Source organism: Ipomoea nil, unplaced genomic scaffold (assembly GCF_001879475.1).
Source record: "Ipomoea nil cultivar Tokyo-kokei standard unplaced genomic scaffold, Asagao_1.1 scaffold0861, whole genome shotgun sequence".
Taxonomy (NCBI): Eukaryota; Viridiplantae; Streptophyta; class Magnoliopsida; order Solanales; family Convolvulaceae; genus Ipomoea; species Ipomoea nil.
Genome location: NW_017617289.1, coordinates 93450 through 115838, shown reverse-complemented (window position 1 = coordinate 115838; position 22389 = coordinate 93450). Strand labels below are relative to the sequence as shown.

The window sequence follows — 22389 nt, the reverse complement described above, 5'->3', positions numbered from 1 at the left end:
GCCTTCTTAGCTCAGTGGTAGAGCGCGTGGCTTTTAACCATGTGGTCGTGGGTTCGATCCCCACAGATGGTGATTGAAATTGTAGGTTTAACAAAGCTGTATTTTCTTGATCTCGTAAGTGGTTAAAAATTTGACTTATACTAATTTTGTCATATTTGTATATCTGTTGAATCCATAAGTGGCTAAAATTTCCATTTATATACCCATAAACCCGATCGTAAGTAGTTGAAAATTCAATTTTCATCTCATTTTAAATGCTACTTTGGGTAGCGTTTCAAAGTAAACTATTATTTAAAACTTTCTTTATTTTACCAAATAGAAGTTATAGCTTGGTTTCAACATAAAATATGTCATAATCTCTAAAATAAATTCATCCAAAAAAGATATATATTGGTTTATATCCAATATCCTCTCCTCAACTATACATGCATATTATTGAGTAGGCCTTCTTAGCTTAGTGGTAGAGCGCGTGGCTTTTAACCACGTGGTTGTGGGTTTGATCCCCACAGACGGTGATTGAAATTGTAGGTTTAACAAAGCTGTATTTTCTTGATCTCGTAAGTGGTTAAAAATTTGATTTATATTAATTTTTTCATATTTGTATATTTCTTGAATCCATAAGTGGCTAAAATTTTCATTTATATACACATAAACCCGCTCGTAAGTAGTTGAAAATTTAATTTTCATCTCATTTTAAATGCTAATTTGGGTAGCGTTACAAAGTAAACTATTATTTAAAACTTTCATTGTTTTACCAAATAGAAGTTATAGGATGGTTTCAACTTAAAATATGTCATAACCCCTAAAATAAATTCTTCCAAACAAGATAAATATTGGTTTATATCCAATATCCTCTCCCACATTATACATGTATATAATTGAGTTGGCCTTCTTAGCTTAGTGGTAGAGCGCGTGGCTTTTAACCACGTGGTTGTTGGTTTGATCCCCACAGACGGTGAATGAAATTGTAACATTATCAAAGTTGTATTTTCTTCGTCTCGTAAGTGGTTAAAAATTTGATTCGTACTAATTTTGTCATATTTCTATATTTGTTGAATCCATAAGTGGTTAAAATTTTTATTTATATACCGATAAACCCTCTCGTAAGTAGTTGAAAATTCAATTTTCATCTCATTTTAAATGCTACTTAGGGTAGCGTTTCAAAATTAACTAGTATTTTAAACTTTCTTTGTTTTACCAAATAGAAGTTATAGCTTGGATTCAACTTAAAATATGTCATAATCTCTAAAATAAATTCTTCCAAACAAGATAATATTGGATTATATCCAATATCCTCTCCTAAACTATATATGCATATTATTGAGTAGGCCTTCTTAGCTTAGTGGTAGAGCGCGTGTCTTTTAACCACGTGGTAGTGGGTTCGATCCCCACAGACGGTGATTGAAATTGTAGGTTTAACAAAGTCGTATTTTCTTGATCTCGTAAATGGTTAAAAATTTGATTTATATTAATTTTGTCATATTTGTATATTTGTTGAATCCATAAGTGGTTAAAATTTACATTTATATACCCATAAACCCGCTCGTAAGTAGTTGAAAATTCAATTTTCATCTCATTTTAAATGCTACTTTGGGTAGCGTTTCAAAGTAAACTATTATTTAAAACTTTCTTTATTTTATCAAATAGAAGTTATAGCTTGGTTTCAATTTAAAATATGTAATAATCTCTAAAATAAATTCTTCCAAACAAGATATATATTGGTTTATATCCAATATCCTCTCCTCAACTATACATGCATATTATTGAGTTGGCCTTCTTAGCTCAGTGGTTGAGCACGTGGCTTTTAACCACGTGGTCGTGGGTTCGATCCCCACAGACGGTGATTGAAATTGTAGGTTTTACAAAGCTGTATTTTCTTGATCTCGTAAGTGGTAAAAATTTGATTTATATTAATTTTTTCATATTTGTATATTTCTTCAATCCATAAGTGGCTAAAATTTTCATTTATATACACATAAACGCGCTCGTATGTAGTTGAAAATTTAATTTTCATCTCATTTTAAATGCTACTTTGGGTAGCGTTTCAAAGTAAACTACTATTTAAAACTTTCATTGTTTTACCAAATAGAAGTTATAGCATGGTTTCAACTTAAAATATGTCATAACCCCTAAAATAAATTATTCTAGACAAGATAATATCCTCTCCCACATTATACATGTATATAATTGAGTTGGCCTTCTTAGCTCAGTGGTAGAGCTCGTGGCTTTTAACCACGTGGTTGTTGGTTTGATCGCCACAGACGGTGAATGAAATTGTAACATTATCAAAGTTGTATTTCCTTCGTCTCGTAAGTGGTTAAAAATTTGATTCATACTAATTTTGTCATATTTCTATATTTGTTGAATCCATAAGTGGTTAAAATTTTCATTTATATACCCATAAACCCGCTCGTAAGTAGTTGAAAATTCAATTTTCATCTCATTTTAAATGCAACTTTGGGTAGCGTTTCAAAGTAAACTATAATTTTAAACTTTCTTTATTTTACCAAATAGAAGTTATAGCTTGGTTTCAACTTAAAATATGTCATAATCTCTAAAATAAATTCTTCCAAACAAGATATATATTGGTTTATATCCAATATCCTCTCCTCAACTATACATGCATATTATTGACTAGGCCTTTTTAGCTCAGTGGTACAGCGTGTGGCTTTTAACCACGTGGTCGTGGGTTCGATCCCCACACACGGTGATTGAAATTTTAGGTTTAACAAAGTTGTATTTTCTTGATCTCTAAAGTGGTTAAAAATTTGATTTATATTAATTTTGTCATATTTGTATATTTGTTGAATCCATAAGTGGTTAAAATTTTCATTTATATACCCATAAACCCGCTCGTAAGTAGTTGAAAATTCAATTTTCATCGCATTTTAAATGCTACTTTGGGTAGCGTTTCAAAGTAAACTATTATTTAAAACTTTCATTGTTTTACCAAATAGAAGTTATAGCATGGTTTCAACTTAAAATATGTCATAACCCCTAAAATAAATTCTTCCAAACAAGATAAATATTTGTTTATATCCAATATCCACTCCCACATTATACTTGTATATAATTGAGTTGGCCTTCTTAGCTCAGTGGTAGAGCGCGTGGCTTTTAACCACGTGGTTGTTGGTTTGATCCCCTCAGACGGTGAATGAAATTGTAACACTATCAAAGTTGTATTTTCTTCGTCTCGTAAGTGGTTAAAAATTTGATTCATACTAATTTTGTCATATTTCTATATTTGTTGAATCCATAAGTGGTTAAAATTTTTATTTATATACCCTTAAACCCTCTCGTAAGTAGTTGAAAATTCAATTTTCATCTTATTTTTAATGCTACTTAGGGTAGCGTTTCAAAATTAACTAGTATTTTAAACTTTCTTTGTTTTACCAAATAGAAGTTATAGCTTGGATTCAACTTAAAATATGTCATAATCTCTAAAATAAATTCTTACAAACAAGATAATATTGGATTATATCCAATATCCTCTCCTAAACTATATATGCATATTATTGACTAGGCCTTCTTAGCTAAGTGGTATAGCGCGTGGCTTTTAACCACGTGGTTGTGGGTTCGATCCCCACAGACGGTGATTGAAATTGTAGGTTTAACAAAGTTGTATTTTCTTGATCTCGTAAGTGGTTAAAAATTTGATTCATATTAATTTTGTCATATTTCTATATTTGTTGAATCCATAAGTAGTTAAAATTTTTATTTATATACCCATAAACCTTCTCGTAAGTAGTTGAAAATTCAATTTTCATCTCATTTTAAATGCTACTTAGGGTAGCGTTTCAAAATTAACTAGTATTTTAAACTTTCTTTGTTTTACCAAATAGAAGTTATAGCTTGGATTCAACTTAAAATATGTCATAATCTCTAAAATAAATTCTACCAAACAAGATAATATTGGATTATATCCAATATCCTCTCCTAAACTATATATGCATATTATTGAGTAGGCCTTCTTAGGTCAGTGGTAGAGCGCGTGGCTTTTAACCACGTGGTCGTGGATTCGATCCCCACATACGGTGATTGAAATTGTAGGTTTAACAAAGTTGTATTTTCTTGATCTCGTAAGTGGTTAAAAATTTGATTTGTATTAATTTTTTCATATTTGTATATTTCTTGAATCCATAAGTGGCTAAAATTTTCATTTATATACACATAAACCCGCTCGTAAGTAGTTGAAAATTTAATTTTCATCTCATTTTAAATGCTAATTTGGGTAGCGTTACAAAGTAAACTATTATTTAAAACTTTCATTGTTTTACCAAATAGAAGTTATAGCATGGTTTCAACTTAAAATATGTCATAACCCCTAAAATAAATTCTTCCAAACAAGATAAATATTGGTTTATATCCAATATCCTCTCCCACATTATACATGTATATAATTGAGTTGGCCTTCTTAGCTTAGTGGTAGAGCGCGTGGCTTTTAACCACGTGGTTGTTGGTTTGATCCCCACAGACGGTGAATGAAATTGTAACATTATCAAAGTTGTATTTTCTACGTCTCGTAAGTGGTTAAAAATTTGATTCGTACTAATTTTGTCATATTTCTATATTTGTTGAATCCATAAGTGGTTAAAATTTTTATTTATATACCGATAAACCCTCTCGTAAGTAGTTGAAAATTCAATTTTCATCTCATTTTAAATGCTACTTAGGGTAGCGTTTCAAAATTAACTAGTATTTTAAACTTTCTTTGTTTTACCAAATAGAAGTTATAGCTTGGATTCAACTTAAAATATGTCATAATCTCTAAAATAAATTCTTCCAAACAAGATAATATTGGATTATATCCAATATCCTCTCCTAAACTATATATGCATATTATTGAGTAGGCCTTCTTAGCTTAGTGGTAGAGCGCGTGTCTTTTAACCACGTGGTAGTGGGTTCGATCCCCACAGACGGTGATTGAAATTGTAGGTTTAACAAAGTCGTATTTTCTTGATCTCGTAAATGGTTAAAAATTTGATTTATATTAATTTTGTCATATTTGTATATTTGTTGAATCCATAAGTGGTTAAAATTTACATTTATATACCCATAAACCCGCTCGTAAGTAGTTGAAAATTCAATTTTCATCTCATTTTAAATGCTACTTTGGGTAGCGTTTCAAAGTAAACTATTATTTAAAACTTTCTTTATTTTATCAAATAGAAGTTATAGCTTGGTTTCAATTTAAAATATGTAATAATCTCTAAAATAAATTCTTCCAAACAAGATATATATTGGTTTATATCCAATATCCTCTCCTCAACTATACATGCATATTATTGAGTTGGCCTTCTTAGCTCAGTGGTTGAGCGCGTGGCTTTTAACCACGTGGTCGTGGGTTCGATCCCCACAGACGGTGATTGAAATTGTAGGTTTTACAAAGCTGTATTTTCTTGATCTCGTAAGTGGTAAAAATTTGATTTATATTAATTTTTTCATATTTGTATATTTCTTCAATCCATAAGTGGCTAAAATTTTCATTTATATACACATAAACGCGCTCGTATGTAGTTGAAAATTTAATTTTCATCTCATTTTAAATGCTACTTTGGGTAGCGTTTCAAAGTAAACTACTATTTAAAACTTTCATTGTTTTACCAAATAGAAGTTATAGCATGGTTTCAACTTAAAATATGTCATAACCCCTAAAATAAATTATTCCAGACAAGATAATATCCCCTCCCACATTATACATGTATATAATTGAGTTGGCCTTCTTAGCTCAGTGGTAGAGCTCGTGGCTTTTAACCACGTGGTTGTTGGTTTGATCGCCACAGACGGTGAATGAAATTGTAACATTATCAAAGTTGTATTTTCTTCGTCTCGTAAGTGGTTAAAAATTTGATTCATACTAATTTTGTCATATTTCTATATTTGTTGAATCCATAAGTGGTTAAAATTTTCATTTATATACCCATAAACCCGCTCGTAAGTAGTTGAAAATTCAATTTTCATCTCATTTTAAATGTAACTTTGGGTAGCGTTTCAAAGTAAACTATAATTTTAAACTTTCTTTATTTTACCAAATAGAAGTTATAGCTTGGTTTCAACTTAAAATATGTCATAATCTCTAAAATAAATTCTTCCAAACAAGATATATATTGGTTTATATCCAATATCCTCTCCTCAACTATACATGCATATTATTGACTAGGCCTTTTTAGCTCAGTGGTACAGCGTGTGGCTTTTAACCACGTGGTCGTGGGTTCGATCCCCACACACGGTGATTGAAATTTTAGGTTTAACAAAGTTGTATTTTCTTGATCTCTAAAGTGGTTAAAAATTTGATTTATATTAATTTTGTCATATTTGTATATTTGTTGAATCCATAAGTGGTTAAAATTTTCATTTATATACCCATAAACCCGCTCGTAAGTAGTTGAAAATTCAATTTTCATCGCATTTTAAATGCTACTTTGGGTAGCGTTTCAAAGTAAACTATTATTTAAAACTTTCATTGTTTTACCAAATAGAAGTTATAGCATGGTTTCAACTTAAAATATGTCATAACCCCTAAAATAAATTCTTCCAAACAAGATAAATATTTGTTTATATCCAATATCCACTCCCACATTATACTTGTATATAATTGAGTTGGCCTTCTTAGCTCAGTGGTAGAGCGCGTGGCTTTTAACCACGTGGTTGTTGGTTTGATCCCCTCAGACGGTGAATGAAATTGTAACACTATCAAAGTTGTATTTTCTTCGTCTCGTAAGTGGTTAAAAATTTGATTCATACTAATTTTGTCATATTTCTATATTTGTTGAATCCATAAGTGGTTAAAATTTTTATTTATATACCCTTAAACCCTCTCGTAAGTAGTTGAAAATTCAATTTTCATCTTATTTTTAATGCTACTTAGGGTAGCGTTTCAAAATTAACTAGTATTTTAAACTTTCTTTGTTTTACCAAATAGAAGTTATAGCTTGGATTCAACTTAAAATATGTCATAATCTCTAAAATAAATTCTTACAAACAAGATAATATTGGATTATATCCAATATCCTCTCCTAAACTATATATGCATATTATTGACTAGGCCTTCTTAGCTAAGTGGTATAGCGCGTGGCTTTTAACCAAGTGGTTGTGGGTTCGATCCCCACAGACGGTGATTGAAATTGTAGGTTTAACAAAGTTGTATTTTCTTGATCTCGTAAGTGGTTAAAAATTTGATTCATATTAATTTTGTCATATTTCTATATTTGTTGAATCCATAAGTAGTTAAAATTTTTATTTATATACCCATAAACCTTCTCGTAAGTAGTTGAAAATTCAATTTTCATCTCATTTTAAATGCTACTTAGGGTAGCGTTTCAAAATTAACTAGTATTTTAAACTTTCTTTGTTTTACCAAATAGAAGTTATAGCTTGGATTCAACTTAAAATATGTCATAATCTCTAAAATAAATTCTACCAAACAAGATAATATTGGATTATATCCAATATCCTCTCCTAAACTATATATGCATATTATTGAGTAGGCCTTCTTAGGTCAGTGGTAGAGCGCGTGGCTTTTAACCACGTGGTCGTGGATTCGATCCCCACATACGGTGATTGAAATTGTAGGTTTAACAAAGTTGTATTTTCTTGATCTCGTAAGTGGTTAAAAATTTGATTTGTATTAATTTTTTCATATTTGTATATTTCTTCAATCCATAAGTGGCTAAAATTTTCATTTATATACACATAAACCCGCTCGTAAGTAGTTGAAAATTTAATATTCATCTCATTTTAAATGCTACTTTGGGTAGCGTTTCAAAGTAAACTCTTATTTAAAACTTTCATTGTTTTACCAAATAGAAGTTATAGCATGGTTTCAACTTAAAATATGTCATAACCCCTAAAATAAATTCTTCCAAACAAGATAAATATTGGTTTATATCCAATATCCTCTCCCACATTATACATGTATATAATTGAGTTGGCCTTCTTAGCTCAGTGGTAGAGCGCGTGGCTTTTAACCACGTGGTTGTTGGTTTGATCCCCACAGACGGTGAATGAAATTGTAACACTATCAAAGTTGTATTTTCTTCGTCTCGTAAGTGGTTAAAAATTTGATTCATACTAATTTTGTCATATTTCTATATTTGTTGAATCCATAAGTGGTTAAAATTTTTATTTATATACCCATAAACCCTCTCGTAAGTAGTTGAAAATTCAATTTTCATCTCATTTTAAATGCTACTTAGGGTAGCGTTTCAAAATTAACTAGTATTTTAAACTTTCTTTGTTTTACCAAATAGAAGTTATAGCTTGGATTCAACTTAAAATATGTCATAATCTCTAAAATAAATTCTACCAAACAAGATAATATTGGATTATATCCAATATCCTCTCCTAAACTATATATGCATATTATGAAGTAGGCCTTCTTAGGTCAGTGGTAGAGCACGTGGCTTTTAACCACGTGGTCGTGGATTCGATCCCCACATAAGGTGATTGAAATTGTAGGTTTAACAAAGTTGTATTTTCTTGATCTCGTAAGTGGTTAAAAATTTGATTTATATTAATTTTTTCATATTTGTATATTTCTTCAATCCATAAGTGGCTAAAATTTTCATTTATATACACATAAACCCGCTCGTAAGTAGTTGAAAATTTAATTTTCATCTCATTTTAAATGCTACTTTGGGTAGCGTTTCAAAGTAAACTCTTATTTAAAACTTTCATTGTTTTACCAAATAGAAGTTATAGCATGGTTTCAACTTAAAATATGTCATAACCCCTAAAATAAATTCTTCCAAACAAGATAAATATTGGTTTTTATCCAATATCCTCTCCCACATTATACATGTATATAATTGAGTTGGCCTTCTTAGCTCAGTGGTAGAGCGCGTGGCTTTTAACCACGTGGTTGTTGGTTTGATCCCCACAGACGGTGAATGAAATTGTAACACTATCAAAGTTGTATTTTCTTCGTCTCGTAAGTGGTTAAAAATTTGATTCATACTAATTTTGTCATATTTCTATATTTGTTGAATCCATAAGTGGTTAAAATTTTTATTTATATACCCATAATCCCTCTCGTAAGTAGTTGAAAATTCACTTTTCATCTCATTTTAAATGCTACTTAGGGTAGCGTTTCAAAATTAACTAGTATTTTAAACTTTCTTTGTTTTACCAAATAGAAGTTATAGCTTGGATTCAACTTAAAATATGTCATAATCTCTAAAATAAATTCTACCAAACAAGATAATATTGGATTATATCCAATATCCTCCCCTAAACTATATATGCATATTATTGAGTAGGCCTTCTTAGCTCAGTGGTAGAGCGCGTGGCTTTTAACCACGTGGTCGTGGGTTCGATCCCCACAGACGGTGATTGAAATTGTAGGTTTAACAAAGTTGTATTTTCTTGATCTCGTAAGTGGTTAAAAATTTGATTTATATTAATTTTTTCATATTTGTATATTTCTTCAATCCATAAGTGGCTAAAATTTTCATTTATATACACATAAACCCGCTCGTAAGTAGTTGAAAATTTAATTTTCATCTCATTTTAAATGCTACTTTGGGGTAGCGTTTCAAAGTAAACTATTATTTAAAACTTTCATTTTTTTACCAAATAGAAGTTATAGCATGGTTTCAACTTAAAATATGTCATAACCCCTAAAATAAATTCTTCCAAACAAGATAAATATTGGTTTATATCCAACATCCTCTCCCACATTATACATGTATATAATTGAGTTGGCCTTCTTAGCTCAGTGGTAGAGCGCGTGGCTTTTAACCACGTGGTTGTTGGTTTGATCCCCACAGACGGTGAATGAAATTGTAACACTATCAAAGTTGTATTTTCTTCGTCTCGTAAGTGGTTAAAAATTTGATTCATACTAATTTTGTCATATTTCTATATTTGTTGAATCCATAAGTGGTTAAAATTTTTATTTATATACCGATAAACCCTCTCGTAAGTAGTTGAAAATTCAATTTTCATCTCATTTTAAATGCTACTTAGGGTAGCGTTTCAAAATTAACTAGTATTTTAAACTTTCTTTGTTTTACCAAATAGAAGTTATAGCTTGGATTCAACTTAAAATATGTCATAATCTCTAAAATAAATTCTACCAAACAAGATAATATTGGATTATATCCAATATCCTCTCCTAAACTATATATGCATATTATTGAGTAGGCCTTCTTAGCTCAGTGGTAGAGCGCGTGGCTTTTAACCACGTGGTCGTGGGTTCGATCCCCACAGACGGTGATTGAAATTGTAGGTTTAACAAAGTTGTATTTTCTTGATCTCGTAAGTGGTTAAAAATTTGATTTATATTAATTTTTTCATATTTGTATATTTCTTCAATCCATAAGTGGCTAAAATTTTCATTTATATACACATAAACCCGCTCGTAAGTAGTTGAAAATTTAATTTTCATCTCATTTTAAATGCTACTTTGGGTAGCATTTCAAAGTAAACTATTATTTAAAACTTTCATTGTTTTACCAAATAGAAGTTATAGCATGGTTTCAACTTAAAATATGTCATAACCCCTAAAATAAATTCTTCCAAACAAGATAAATATTGGTTTATATCCAATATCCTCTCCCACATTATACATGTACAGGGCCGGATTTTAGGTTTTTGTGGCCCTGTTATAGTAAATAACTGAGGCCCCCAAAATCTTAATTTATAAAACTAACATATGCGAGTTTCGAACCTTTGACCTTCAAGTTAAAATACAACAAATACACATTTCTACCATCACTTCATAAAACCTTTTAAAATCAATTGTAAACTTTTAATTTTTATTTCTAAACTAGCTAGGTAAATATTAAATATTGGGCCTCTAAAATTTGGGGCCCCTCTTAAATTGGGGGCCCTGTGCGGTAGCCCAGCTTGCACAGTCTCAAATCCGGCCCTGTACATGTATATAATTGAGTTGGCCTTCTTAGCTCAGTGGTAGAGCGCGTGGCTTTTAACCTCGTGGTTGTTGGTTTGATCGCCACAGACGGTGAATGAAATTGTAACTTTATCAAAGTTGTATTTTCTTCGTCTCGTAAGTGGTTAAAAATTTGATTCATACTAATTTTGTCATATTTCTATATTTGTTGAATCCATAAGTGGTTAAAATTTTTATTTATATACCCTTAAACCCTCTCGTAAGTAGTTGAAAATTCAATTTTCATCTCATTTTAAATGCTACTTAGGGTAGTGTTTCAAAATTAACTAGTATTTTAAACTTTCTTTGTTTTACCAAATAGAAGTTATAGCTTGGATTCAACTTAAAATATGTCATAATCTCTAAAATAAATTCTACCAAACAAGATAATATTGGATTATATCCAATATCCTCCCCTAAACTATATATGCATATTATTGAGTAGGCCTTCTTAGCTCAGTGGTAGAGCGCGTGGCTTTTAACCACGTGGTCGTGGGTTCGATCCCCACAGACGGTGATTGAAATTGTAGGTTTAACAAAGTTGTATTTTCTTGATCTCGTAAGTGGTTAAAAATTTGATTTATATTAATTTTTTCATATTTGTATATTTCTTCAATCCATAAGTGGCTAAAATTTTCATTTATATACACATAAACCCGCTCGTAAGTAGTTGAAAATTTAATTTTCATCTCATTTTAAATGCTACTTTGGGTAGCGTTTCAAAGTAAACTATTATTTAAAACTTTCATTTTTTTACCAAATAGAAGTTATAGCATGGTTTCAACTTAAAATATGTCATAACCCCTAAAATAAATTCTTCCAAACAAGATAAATATTGGTTTATATCCAACATCCTCTCCCACATTATACATGTATATAATTGAGTTGGCCTTCTTAGCTCAGTGGTAGAGCGCGTGGCTTTTAACCACGTGGTTGTTGGTTTGATCCCCACAGACGGTGAATGAAATTGTAACACTATCAAAGTTGTATTTTCTTCGTCTCGTAAGTGGTTAAAAATTTGATTCATACTAATTTTGTCATATTTCTATATTTGTTGAATCCATAAGTGGTTAAAATTTTTATTTATATACCGATAAACCCTCTCGTAAGTAGTTGAAAATTCAATTTTCATCTCATTTTAAATGCTACTTAGGGTAGCGTTTCAAAATTAACTAGTATTTTAAACTTTCTTTGTTTTACCAAATAGAAGTTATAGCTTGGATTCAACTTAAAATATGTCATAATCTCTAAAATAAATTCTACCAAACAAGATAATATTGGATTATATCCAATATCCTCTCCTAAACTATATATGCATATTATTGAGTAGGCCTTCTTAGCTCAGTGGTAGAGCGCGTGGCTTTTAATCTCGTGGTCGTGGGTTCGATCCCCACAGACGGTGATTGAAATTGTAGGTTTAACAAAGTTGTATTTTCTTGATCTCGTAAGTGGTTAAAAATTTGATTTATATTAATTTTTTCATATTTGTATATTTCTTCAATCCATAAGTGGCTAAAATTTTCATTTATATACACATAAACCCGCTCGTAAGTAGTTGAAAATTTAATTTTCATCTCATTTTAAATGCTACTTTGGGTAGCATTTCAAAGTAAACTATTATTTAAAACTTTCATTGTTTTACCAAATAGAAGTTATAGCATGGTTTCAACTTAAAATATGTCATAACCCCTAAAATAAATTCTTCCAAACAAGATAAATATTGGTTTATATCCAATATCCTCTCCCACATTATACATGTACAGGGCCGGATTTTAGGTTTTTGTGGCCCTGTTATAGTAAATAACTGAGGCCCCCAAAATCTTAATTTATAAAACTAACATATGCGAGTTTCGAACCTTTGACCTTCAAGTTAAAATACAACAAATACACATTTCTACCATCACTTCATAAAACCTTTTAAAATCAATTGTAAACTTTTAATTTTTATTTCTAAACTAGCTAGGTAAATATTAAATATTGGGCCTCTAAAATTTGGGGCCCCTCTTAAATTGGGGGCCCTGTGCGGTAGCCCAGCTTGCACAGTCTCAAATCCGGCCCTGTACATGTATATAATTGAGTTGGCCTTCTTAGCTCAGTGGTAGAGCGCGTGGCTTTTAACCTCGTGGTTGTTGGTTTGATCGCCACAGACGGTGAATGAAATTGTAACTTTATCAAAGTTGTATTTTCTTCGTCTCGTAAGTGGTTAAAAATTTGATTCATACTAATTTTGTCATATTTCTATATTTGTTGAATCCATAAGTGGTTAAAATTTTTATTTATATACCCTTAAACCCTCTCGTAAGTAGTTGAAAATTCAATTTTCATCTCATTTTAAATGCTACTTAGGGTAGTGTTTCAAAATTAACTAGTATTTTAAACTTTCTTTGTTTTACCAAATAGAAGTTATAGCTTGGATTCAACTTAAAATATGTCATAATCTCTCAAATAAATTCTACCAAACAAGATAATATTGGATTATATCCAATATCCTCTCCTAAACTATATATGCATATTATTGAGTTGGCCTTCTTAGCTCAGTGGTAAAGCGCGTGGCTTTTAACCACGTGGTCGTGGGTTCGATCCCCACAGACGGTGATTGAAATTGTAGGTTTAACAAAGTTGTATTTTCTTGATCTCATAAGTGGTTAAAAATTTAATTTATATTAATTTTTTCATATTTGTATATTTGTGAAATCCATAAGTGGTTAAAATTTTCATTTATATACCCATAAACCCGCTCGTAAGTAGTTGAAAATTTAATTTTCATCTCATTTTAAATGCTACTTTGGGTAGCGCTTCAAAGTAAACTATTATTTAAAACTTTCATTGTTTTACCAAATAGAAGTTATAGCATGGTTTCAACTTAAAATATGTCATAACCCCTAAAATAAATTCTTCCAAACAAGATAAATATTCGTTTATATCCAATATCCTCTCTCACATTATACATGTATATAATTGAGTTGGCCTTCTTAGCTCAGTGGTAGAGCGCGTGGCTTTTAACCACGTGGTTGTTGGTTTGATCCCCACAGACGGTGAATGAAATTGTAACATTATCAAAGTTTTATTTTCTTCGTCTCGTAAGTGGTTAAAAATTTGATTCATACTAATTTTGTCATATTTCTATATTTGATGAATCCATAAGTGGTTAAAATTTTTATTTATATACCCATAAACCCTCTCGTAAGTAGTTGAAAATTCAATTTTCATCTCATTTTAAATGCTACTTAGGGTAGCGTTTCAAAATTAACTAGTATTTTAAACTTTCTTTGTTTTACCAAATAGAAGTTATAGCATGGATTGAACTTAAAATATGTCATAATCTCTAAAATAAATTCTACCAAACAAGGTAATATTGGATTATATCCAATATCCTCTCCTAAACTATATATGCATATTATTGAGTTGGCCTTCTTAGCTAAGTGGTAGAGCGCGTGGCTTTTAACCACGTGGTCGTGGGTTCGATCCCCACAGACGGTGATTGAAATTGTAGGTTTAACGTAGTTCTATTTTCTTGATCTCGTAAGTGGTTAAAAATTTGATTTATATTAATTTTGTCATATTTGTATAATTGTTGAATCCATAAGTGGTTAAAATTTTCATTTATATACCCATAAACCCGCTCGTAAGTAGTTGAAAATTTAATTTTCATCTCATTTTAAATGCTACTTTGGGTAGCGCTTCAAAGTAAACTATTATTTAAAACTTTCATTGTTTTACCAAATAGAAGTTATAGCATGGTTTCAACTTAAAATATGTCATAACCCCTAAAATAAATTCTTCCAAACAAGATAAATATTCGTTTATATCCAATATCCTCTCTCACATTATACATGTATATAATTGAGTTGGCCTTCTTAGCTCAGTGGTAGAGCGCGTGGCTTTTAACCACGTGGTTGTTGGTTTGATCCCCACAGACGGTGAATGAAATTGTAACATTATCAAAGTTGTATTTTCTTCGTCTCGTAAGTGGTTAAAAATTTGATTCATACTAATTTTGTCATATTTCTATATTTGTTGAATCCGCAAGTGGTTAAAATTTTTATTTATATACCCATAAACCCTCTCGTAAGTAGTTGAAAATTCAATTTGCATCTCATTTTAAATGCTACTTAGGGTAGCGTTTCAAAATTAACTAGTATTTTAAACTTTCTTTGTTTTACCAAATAGAAGTTATAGCTTGGTTTCAACTTAAAATATGTCATAATCTCTAAAATAAATTCTTCCAAACAAGATATATAGTGGTTTATATCCAATATCCTCTCCTCAACTATACATGCATATTATTGAATAGGCTTTCTTAGCTTAGTGGTAGAGCGCGTGGCTTTTAACCACGTGGTCGTGGGTTCAATCCCCACAGACGGTGATTGAAATTGTAGTTTTAACAAAGCTGTATTTTCTTGATCTCGTAAGTGGTTAAAAATTTGATTTATATTAATTTTGTCATATTTGTATATTTGTTGAATCCATAAGTGGTTAAAATTTTCATTTATATACCCATAAACCCGCTCGTAAGTAGTTGAAAATTCAATTTTCATCTCATTTTAAATGTTAATTTGGGTAGCGTTTCAAAGTAAACTATTATTTAAAACTTTCTTTATTTTACCAAATAAAAGTTATAGCTTGGTTTCAACTTAAAATATGTCATAATCTCTAAAATAAATTCTTCCAAACAAGATATATAGTGGTTTATATCCAATATCCTCTCCTCAACTATACATGCATATTATTTTGTAGGCCTTCTTAGCTTAGTGGTAGAGGGCGTGGCTTTTAACCACGTGGTTGTGGGTTCAATCCCCACAGACGGTGATTGAAATTGTAGTTTTAACAAAGCTGTATTTTCTTGATTTCGTAAGTGGTTAAATATTTGATTTATATTAATTTTTTCATATTTTTATATTTCTTGAATCTATAAGTGGCTAAAATTTTCATTTATATACACATAAACCCGCTCGTAAGTAGTTGAAAATTTAATTTTCATCTCAATTTAAATGCTACTTTGGGTAGCGTTTCAATGTAAACTATTATTTAAAACTTTCATTGTTTTACCAAATAGAAGTTATAGCATGGTTTCAACTTAAAATATGTCATAACCCCTAAAATAAATTCTTCCAAACAAGATAAATATTGGTTTATATCCAATATCCTCTCTCACATTATACATGTATATAATTGAGTTGGCCTTCTTAGCTCAGTGGTAGAGCGCGTGGCTTTTAACCACGTGGTTGTTGGTTTGATCCCCACAGACGGTGAATGAAATTGTAACATTATCAAAGTTGTATTTTCTTCGTCTCGTAAGTGGTTAAAAATTTGATTCATACTAATTTTGTCATATTTCTATATTTGTTGAATCCGCAAGTGGTTAAAATTTTTATTTATATACCCATAAACCCTCTCGTAAGTAGTTGAAAATTCAATTTGCATCTCATTTTAAATGCTACTTAGGGTAGCGTTTCAAAATTAACTAGTATTTTAAACTTTCTTTGTTTTACCAAATAGAAGTTATAGCTTGGTTTCAACTTAAAATATGTCATAATCTCTAAAATAAATTCTTCCAAACAAGATATATAGTGGTTTATATCCAATATCCTCTCCTCAACTATACATGCATATTATTGAATAGGCCTTCTTAGCTTAGTGGTAGAGCGCGTGGCTTTTAACCACGTGGTCGTGGGTTCAATCCCCACAGACGGTGATTGAAATTGTAGTTTTAACAAAGCTGTATTTTCTTGATTGCGTAAGTGGTTAAAAATTTGATTTATATTAATTTTTTCATATTTGTATATTTCTTGAATCCATAAGTGGCTAAAATTTTCATTTATATACACATAAACCCGCTCGTAAGTAGTTGAAAATTTAATTTTCATCTCATTTTAAATGCTACTTTGGGTAGCGTTTCAAAGTAAACTATTATAGAAAACTTTCATTGTTTTACCAAATAGAAGTTATAGCATGGTTTCAACTTAAAATATGTCATAACCCCTAAAATAAATTCTTCCAAACAAGATAAATATTGGTTTATATCCAATATCCTATCTCACATTAGACATGTATATAATTGAGTTGGCCTTCTTAGCTCAGTGGTAGAGCGCGTGGCTTTTAACCACGTGGTTGTTGGTTTGATCCCCACAGACGGTGAATGAAATTGTAACATTATCAAAGTTGTATTTTCTTCGTCTCGTAAGTGGTTAAAAATTTGATTCATACTAATTTTGCCATATTTAAATATTTGTTGAATCCATAAGTGGTTAAAATTTTTATTTATATACCCATAAACCCTCTCGTAAGTAGTTGAAAATTCAATTTTCATCTCATTTTAAATGCTACTTAGGGTAGCGTTTCAAAATTAACTAGTATTTTAAACTTTCTTTGTTGCACCAAATAGAAGTTATAGCTTGGATTCAACTTAAAATATGTCATAATCTCTAAAATAAATTCTACCAAAACAAGATAATATTGGATTATATCCATTATTCTCTCCTAAACTATATATGCATATTATTGAGTAGGCCTTCTTAGCTCAGTGGTAGAGCACGTGGATTTTAATCACGTGGTCGTGGGTTCGATCCCCACAGACGGTGATTGAAATTGTAGGTTTAACAAAGTTGTATTTTCTTGATCTCGTAAGTGGTTAAAAATTTGATTTATATTAATTTTTTCATATTTGTATATTTCTTGAATCCATAAGTGGCTAAAATTTTCATTTATATACACATAAACCCGCTCGTAAGTAGTTGAAAATTCAATTTTCATCTCATTTTAAATGTTACTTTGGGTAGCGTTTCAAAGTAAACAATTATTTAAAACTTTCTTCATTTTACCAAATAGAAGTTATAGCTTTGTTTCAACTTAAAATATGTCATAATCTCTAAAATAAATTCTTCCAAACAATTTATATATTGGTTTATATCCAATATCCTCTCCTCAACTATACATGCATATTAATGAGTAGGCCTTCTTAGCTCAGTGGTAGAGCGCGTGGCTTTTAACCATGTGGTCGTGGGTTCAATCCCCACAGACGGTGATTGAAATTGTAGCTTTAACAAAGCTGTATTTTCTTGATTTCGTAAGTGCAAATATTTCTTGAATCCATAAGTGGCTAAAATTTTCATTTATATACACATAAACCCGCTCGTAAGTAGTTGAAAATTTAATTTTCATCTCATTTTAAATGCTACTTTGGGTAGCGTTTCAAATTAAACTATTATTTAAATCTTTCATTGTTTTACCAAATAAAAGTTATAGCGTGGTTTCAACTTAAAATATGTCATAACCCCTAAAATAAATTCTTCCAAACAAGATAAATATTGGTTTATATCCAATATCCTCTCTCACATTATACATGTATATAATTGAGTTGGCCTTCATAGCTCAGTGGTAGAGCGCGCGGCTTTTAACCACGTGGTTGTTGGTTTGATCTGTACAGACGGTGAATGAAATTGTAAAATTATCAAAGTTGTATTTTCATCGTCTCGTAAGTGGTTAAAAATTTGATTCATACTAATTTTGTCATATTTCTATATTTGTTGAATCCATAAGTGGTTAAAATTTTTATTTATATACCCATAAACCCTCTCGTAAGTAGTTGAAAATTCAATTTTCATCTCATTTTAAATGCTACTTAGGGTAGCGTTTCAAAATTAACTAGTATTTTAAACTTTCTTTGTTTTACCAAATAGAAGTTATAGCATGGATTCAACTTAAAATATGTCATAATCTCTAAAATAAATTCTACCAAACAAGGTAATATTGGATTATATCCAATATCCTCTCCTAAACTATATATGCATATTATTGAGTAGGCCTTCTTAGCTCAGTGGTAAAGCGCGTGGCTTTTAACCACGTGGTCGTGGGTTCGATCCCCACAGACGGTGATTGAAATTGTAGGTTTAACGTAGTTGTATTTTCTTGATCTCGTAAGTGGTTAAAATTTTGATTTATATTAATTTTGTCATATTTGTATATTTGTTGAATCCATAAGTGGTTAAAATTTTCATTTATATGCCCCTGAACCCGCTCGTAAGTAGTTGAAAATTCAATTTTCATCTCATTTTAAATGCAACTTTGGGTAGCGTTTCAAAGTAAACTATAATTTTAAACTTTCTTTATTTTACCAAATAGAAGTTATAGCTTGGTTTCAACTTAAAATATGTCATAATCTCGAAAATAAATTCTTCCAAACAAGATATATATTGGTTTATATCCAATATCCTCTCCTCAACTATACATGCTTATTATTGAGTAGGCCTTCTTAGCTTAGTGGTAGAGCGCGTGGCTTTTAACCACGTGGTCGTGGGTTCAATCCCCACAGACGGTGATTGAAATTGTTGTTTTAACAAAGCTGTATTTTCTTGATTTCGTAAGTGGTTAAAAATTTGATTTATATTAATTTTTTCATATTTGTATATTTCTTGAATCCGTAAGTGGCTAAAATTTTCATTTATATACACATAAACCCGCTCGTAAGTAGTTGAAAATTTAATTTTCATCTCATTTTAAATGCTACTTTGGGTAGCGCTTCAAAGTAAACTATTATTTAAAACTTTCATTGTTTTACCAAATAGAAGTTATAGCATGGTTTCAACTTAAAATATGTCATAACCCCTAAAATAAATTCTTCCAAACAAGATAAATATTCGTTTATATCCAATATCCTCTCTCACATTATACATGTATATAATTGAGTTGGCCTTCTTAGCTCAGTGGTAGAGCGCGTGGCTTTTAACCACGTGGTTGTTGGTTTGATCCCCACAGACGGTGAATGAAATTGTAACATTATCAAAGTTTTATTTTCTTCGTCTCGTAAGTGGTTAAAAATTTGATTCATACTAATTTTGTCATATTTCTATATTTGGTGAATCCATAAGTGGTTAAAATTTTGATTTATATACCCATAAACCCTCTCGTAAGTAGTTGAAAATTCAATTTTCATCTCATTTTAAATGCTACTTAGGGTAGCCTTTCAAAATTAACTAGTATTTTAAACTTTCTTTGTTTTACCAAATAGAAGTTATAGCTTGGATTCAACTTAAAATATGTCATAATCTCTAAAATAAATTCTTCCAAACAAGATAATATTGGATTATATCTAATATCCTCTCCTAAACTATATATGCATATTATTGAGTTGGCCTTCTTAGGTCAGTGGTAAAGCGCGTGGCTTTTAACCACGTGGTCGTGGGTTCGATTCCCACAGACGGTGATTGAAATTTTAGGTTTAACAAAGTTGTATTTTCTTGATCTCATAAGTGGTTAAAAATTTAATTTATATTAATTTTTTCATATTTGTATATTTGTGGAATCCATAAGTGGTTAAAATTTTCATTTATATACCCATAAACCCGCTCGTAAGTAGTTGAAAATTTAATTTTCATCTCATTTTAAATGCTACTTTGGGTAGCGCTTCAAAGTAAACTATTATTTAAAACTTTCATTGTTTTACCAAATAGAAGTTATAGCATGGTTTCAACTTAAAATATGTCATAACCCCTAAAATAAATTCTTCCAAACAAGATAAATATTCGTTTATATCCAATATCCTCTCTCACATTATACATGTATATAATTGAGTTGGCCTTCTTAGCTCAGTGGTAGAGCGCGTGGCTTTTAACCACGTGGTTGTTGGTTTGATCCCCACAGACGGTGAATGAAATTGTAACATTATCAAAGTTTTATTTTCTTCGTCTCGTAAGTGGTTAAAAATTTGATTCATACTAATTTTGTCATATTTCTATATTTGATGAATCCATAAGTGGTTAAAATTTTTATTTATATACCCATAAACCCTCTCGTAAGTAGTTGAAAATTCAATTTTCATCTCATTTTAAATGCTACTTAGGGTAGCGTTTCAAAATTAACTAGTATTTTAAACTTTCTTTGTTTTACCAAATAGAAGTTATAGCATGGATTCAACTTAAAATATGTCATAATCTCTAAAATAAATTCTACCAAACAAGGTAATATTGGATTATATCCAATATCCTCTCCTAAACTATATATGCATATTATTGAGTTGGCCTTCTTAGCTCAGTGGTAGAGCGCGTGGCTTTTAACCACGTGGTCGTGGGTTCGATCCCCACAGACGGTGATTGAAATTGTAGGTTTAACGTAGTTGTATTTTCTTGATCTCGTAAGTGGTTAAAAATTTGATTTATATTAATTTTGTCATATTTGTATAATTGTTGAATCCATAAGTGGTTAAAATTTTCATTTATATACCCATAAACCCGCTCGTAAGTAGTTGAAAATTTAATTTTCATCTCATTTTAAATGCTACTTTGGGTAGCGCTTCAAAGTAAACTATTATTTAAAACTTTCATTGTTTTACCAAATAGAAGTTATAGCATGGTTTCAACTTAAAATATGTCATAACCCCTAAAATAAATTCTTCCAAACAAGATAAATATTCGTTTATATCCAATATCCTCTCTCACATTATACATGTATATAATTGAGTTGGCCTTCTTAGCTCAGTGGTAGAGCGCGTGGCTTTTAACCACGTGGTTGTTGGTTTGATCCCCACAGACGGTGAATGAAATTGTAACATTATCAAAGTTTTATTTTCTTCGTCTCGTAAGTGGTTAAAAATTTGATTCATACTAATTTTGTCATATTTCTATATTTGGTGAATCCATAAGTGGTTAAAATTTTGATTTATATACCCATAAACCCTCTCGTAAGTAGTTGAAAATTCAATTTTCATCTCATTTTAAATGCTACTTAGGGTAGCCTTTCAAAATTAACTAGTATTTTAAACTTTCTTTGTTTTACCAAATAGAAGTTATAGCTTGGATTCAACTTAAAATATGTCATAATCTCTAAAATAAATTCTTCCAAACAAGATAATATTGGATTATATCTAATATCCTCTCCTAAACTATATATGCATATTATTGAGTTGGCGTTCTTAGGTCAGTGGTAAAGCGCGTGGCTTTTAACCACGTGGTCGTGGGTTCGATTCCCACAGACGGTGATTGAAATTTTAGGTTTAACAAAGTTGTATTTTCTTGATCTCGTAAGTGGTTAAAAATTTAATTTATATTAATTTTTTCATATTTGTATATTTGTGGAATCCATAAGTGGTTAAAATTTTCATTTATATACCCATAAACCCGCTCGTAAGTAGTTGAAAATTTAATTTTCATCTCATTTTAAATGCTACTTTGGGTAGCGCTTCAAAGTAAACTATTATTTAAAACTTTCATTGTTTTACCAAATAGAAGTTATAGCATGGTTTCAACTTAAAATATGTCATAACCCCTAAAATAAATTCTTCCAAACAAGATAAATATTCGTTTATATCCAATATCCTCTCTCACATTATACATGTATATAATTGAGTTGGCCTTCTTAGCTCAGTGGTAGAGCGCGTGGCTTTTAACCACGTGGTTGTTGGTTTGATCCCCACAGACGGTGAATGAAATTGTAACATTATCAAAGTTTTATTTTCTTCGTCTCGTAAGTGGTTAAAAATTTGATTCATACTAATTTTGTCATAT

At 30.4% G+C, this 22389-nt stretch overlaps 19 non-coding genes across 19 annotated transcripts; all 19 read left to right on the top strand.

The window, feature by feature from the left end:
• TRNAK-UUU lies at positions 1-72 on the top strand. The gene has a single exon. It is a non-coding gene; the product is annotated as a tRNA-Lys (tRNA).
• A 371-nt stretch (positions 73-443) lies between these two features.
• On the top strand, positions 444-515 carry TRNAK-UUU. Its single transcript has one exon. It is a non-coding gene; the product is annotated as a tRNA-Lys (tRNA).
• A 1256-nt stretch (positions 516-1771) lies between these two features.
• Positions 1772-1843, top strand: TRNAK-UUU. Its single transcript has one exon. It is a non-coding gene; the product is annotated as a tRNA-Lys (tRNA).
• Positions 1844-3523: 1680 nt separating this feature from the next.
• TRNAK-UUU lies at positions 3524-3595 on the top strand. Its single transcript has one exon. It is a non-coding gene; the product is annotated as a tRNA-Lys (tRNA).
• Positions 3596-4850: 1255 nt separating this feature from the next.
• On the top strand, positions 4851-4922 carry TRNAK-UUU. The gene has a single exon. It is a non-coding gene; the product is annotated as a tRNA-Lys (tRNA).
• A 371-nt stretch (positions 4923-5293) lies between these two features.
• Positions 5294-5365, top strand: TRNAK-UUU. The gene has a single exon. It is a non-coding gene; the product is annotated as a tRNA-Lys (tRNA).
• A 3892-nt stretch (positions 5366-9257) lies between these two features.
• On the top strand, positions 9258-9329 carry TRNAK-UUU. The gene has a single exon. It is a non-coding gene; the product is annotated as a tRNA-Lys (tRNA).
• Positions 9330-10143: 814 nt separating this feature from the next.
• Positions 10144-10215, top strand: TRNAK-UUU. The gene has a single exon. It is a non-coding gene; the product is annotated as a tRNA-Lys (tRNA).
• A 1121-nt stretch (positions 10216-11336) lies between these two features.
• Positions 11337-11408, top strand: TRNAK-UUU. The gene has a single exon. It is a non-coding gene; the product is annotated as a tRNA-Lys (tRNA).
• Positions 11409-12221: 813 nt separating this feature from the next.
• Positions 12222-12293, top strand: TRNAK-UUU. Its single transcript has one exon. It is a non-coding gene; the product is annotated as a tRNA-Lys (tRNA).
• A 1121-nt stretch (positions 12294-13414) lies between these two features.
• On the top strand, positions 13415-13486 carry TRNAK-UUU. The gene has a single exon. It is a non-coding gene; the product is annotated as a tRNA-Lys (tRNA).
• Positions 13487-14299: 813 nt separating this feature from the next.
• TRNAK-UUU lies at positions 14300-14371 on the top strand. Its single transcript has one exon. It is a non-coding gene; the product is annotated as a tRNA-Lys (tRNA).
• Positions 14372-15185: 814 nt separating this feature from the next.
• TRNAK-UUU lies at positions 15186-15257 on the top strand. The gene has a single exon. It is a non-coding gene; the product is annotated as a tRNA-Lys (tRNA).
• A 1257-nt stretch (positions 15258-16514) lies between these two features.
• On the top strand, positions 16515-16586 carry TRNAK-UUU. Its single transcript has one exon. It is a non-coding gene; the product is annotated as a tRNA-Lys (tRNA).
• A 1257-nt stretch (positions 16587-17843) lies between these two features.
• TRNAK-UUU lies at positions 17844-17915 on the top strand. The gene has a single exon. It is a non-coding gene; the product is annotated as a tRNA-Lys (tRNA).
• Positions 17916-18693: 778 nt separating this feature from the next.
• TRNAK-UUU lies at positions 18694-18765 on the top strand. Its single transcript has one exon. It is a non-coding gene; the product is annotated as a tRNA-Lys (tRNA).
• Positions 18766-19136: 371 nt separating this feature from the next.
• Positions 19137-19208, top strand: TRNAK-UUU. The gene has a single exon. It is a non-coding gene; the product is annotated as a tRNA-Lys (tRNA).
• Positions 19209-20021: 813 nt separating this feature from the next.
• Positions 20022-20093, top strand: TRNAK-UUU. Its single transcript has one exon. It is a non-coding gene; the product is annotated as a tRNA-Lys (tRNA).
• An 813-nt stretch (positions 20094-20906) lies between these two features.
• On the top strand, positions 20907-20978 carry TRNAK-UUU. Its single transcript has one exon. It is a non-coding gene; the product is annotated as a tRNA-Lys (tRNA).
• The last annotated feature ends 1411 nt before the right edge of the window (positions 20979-22389 follow it).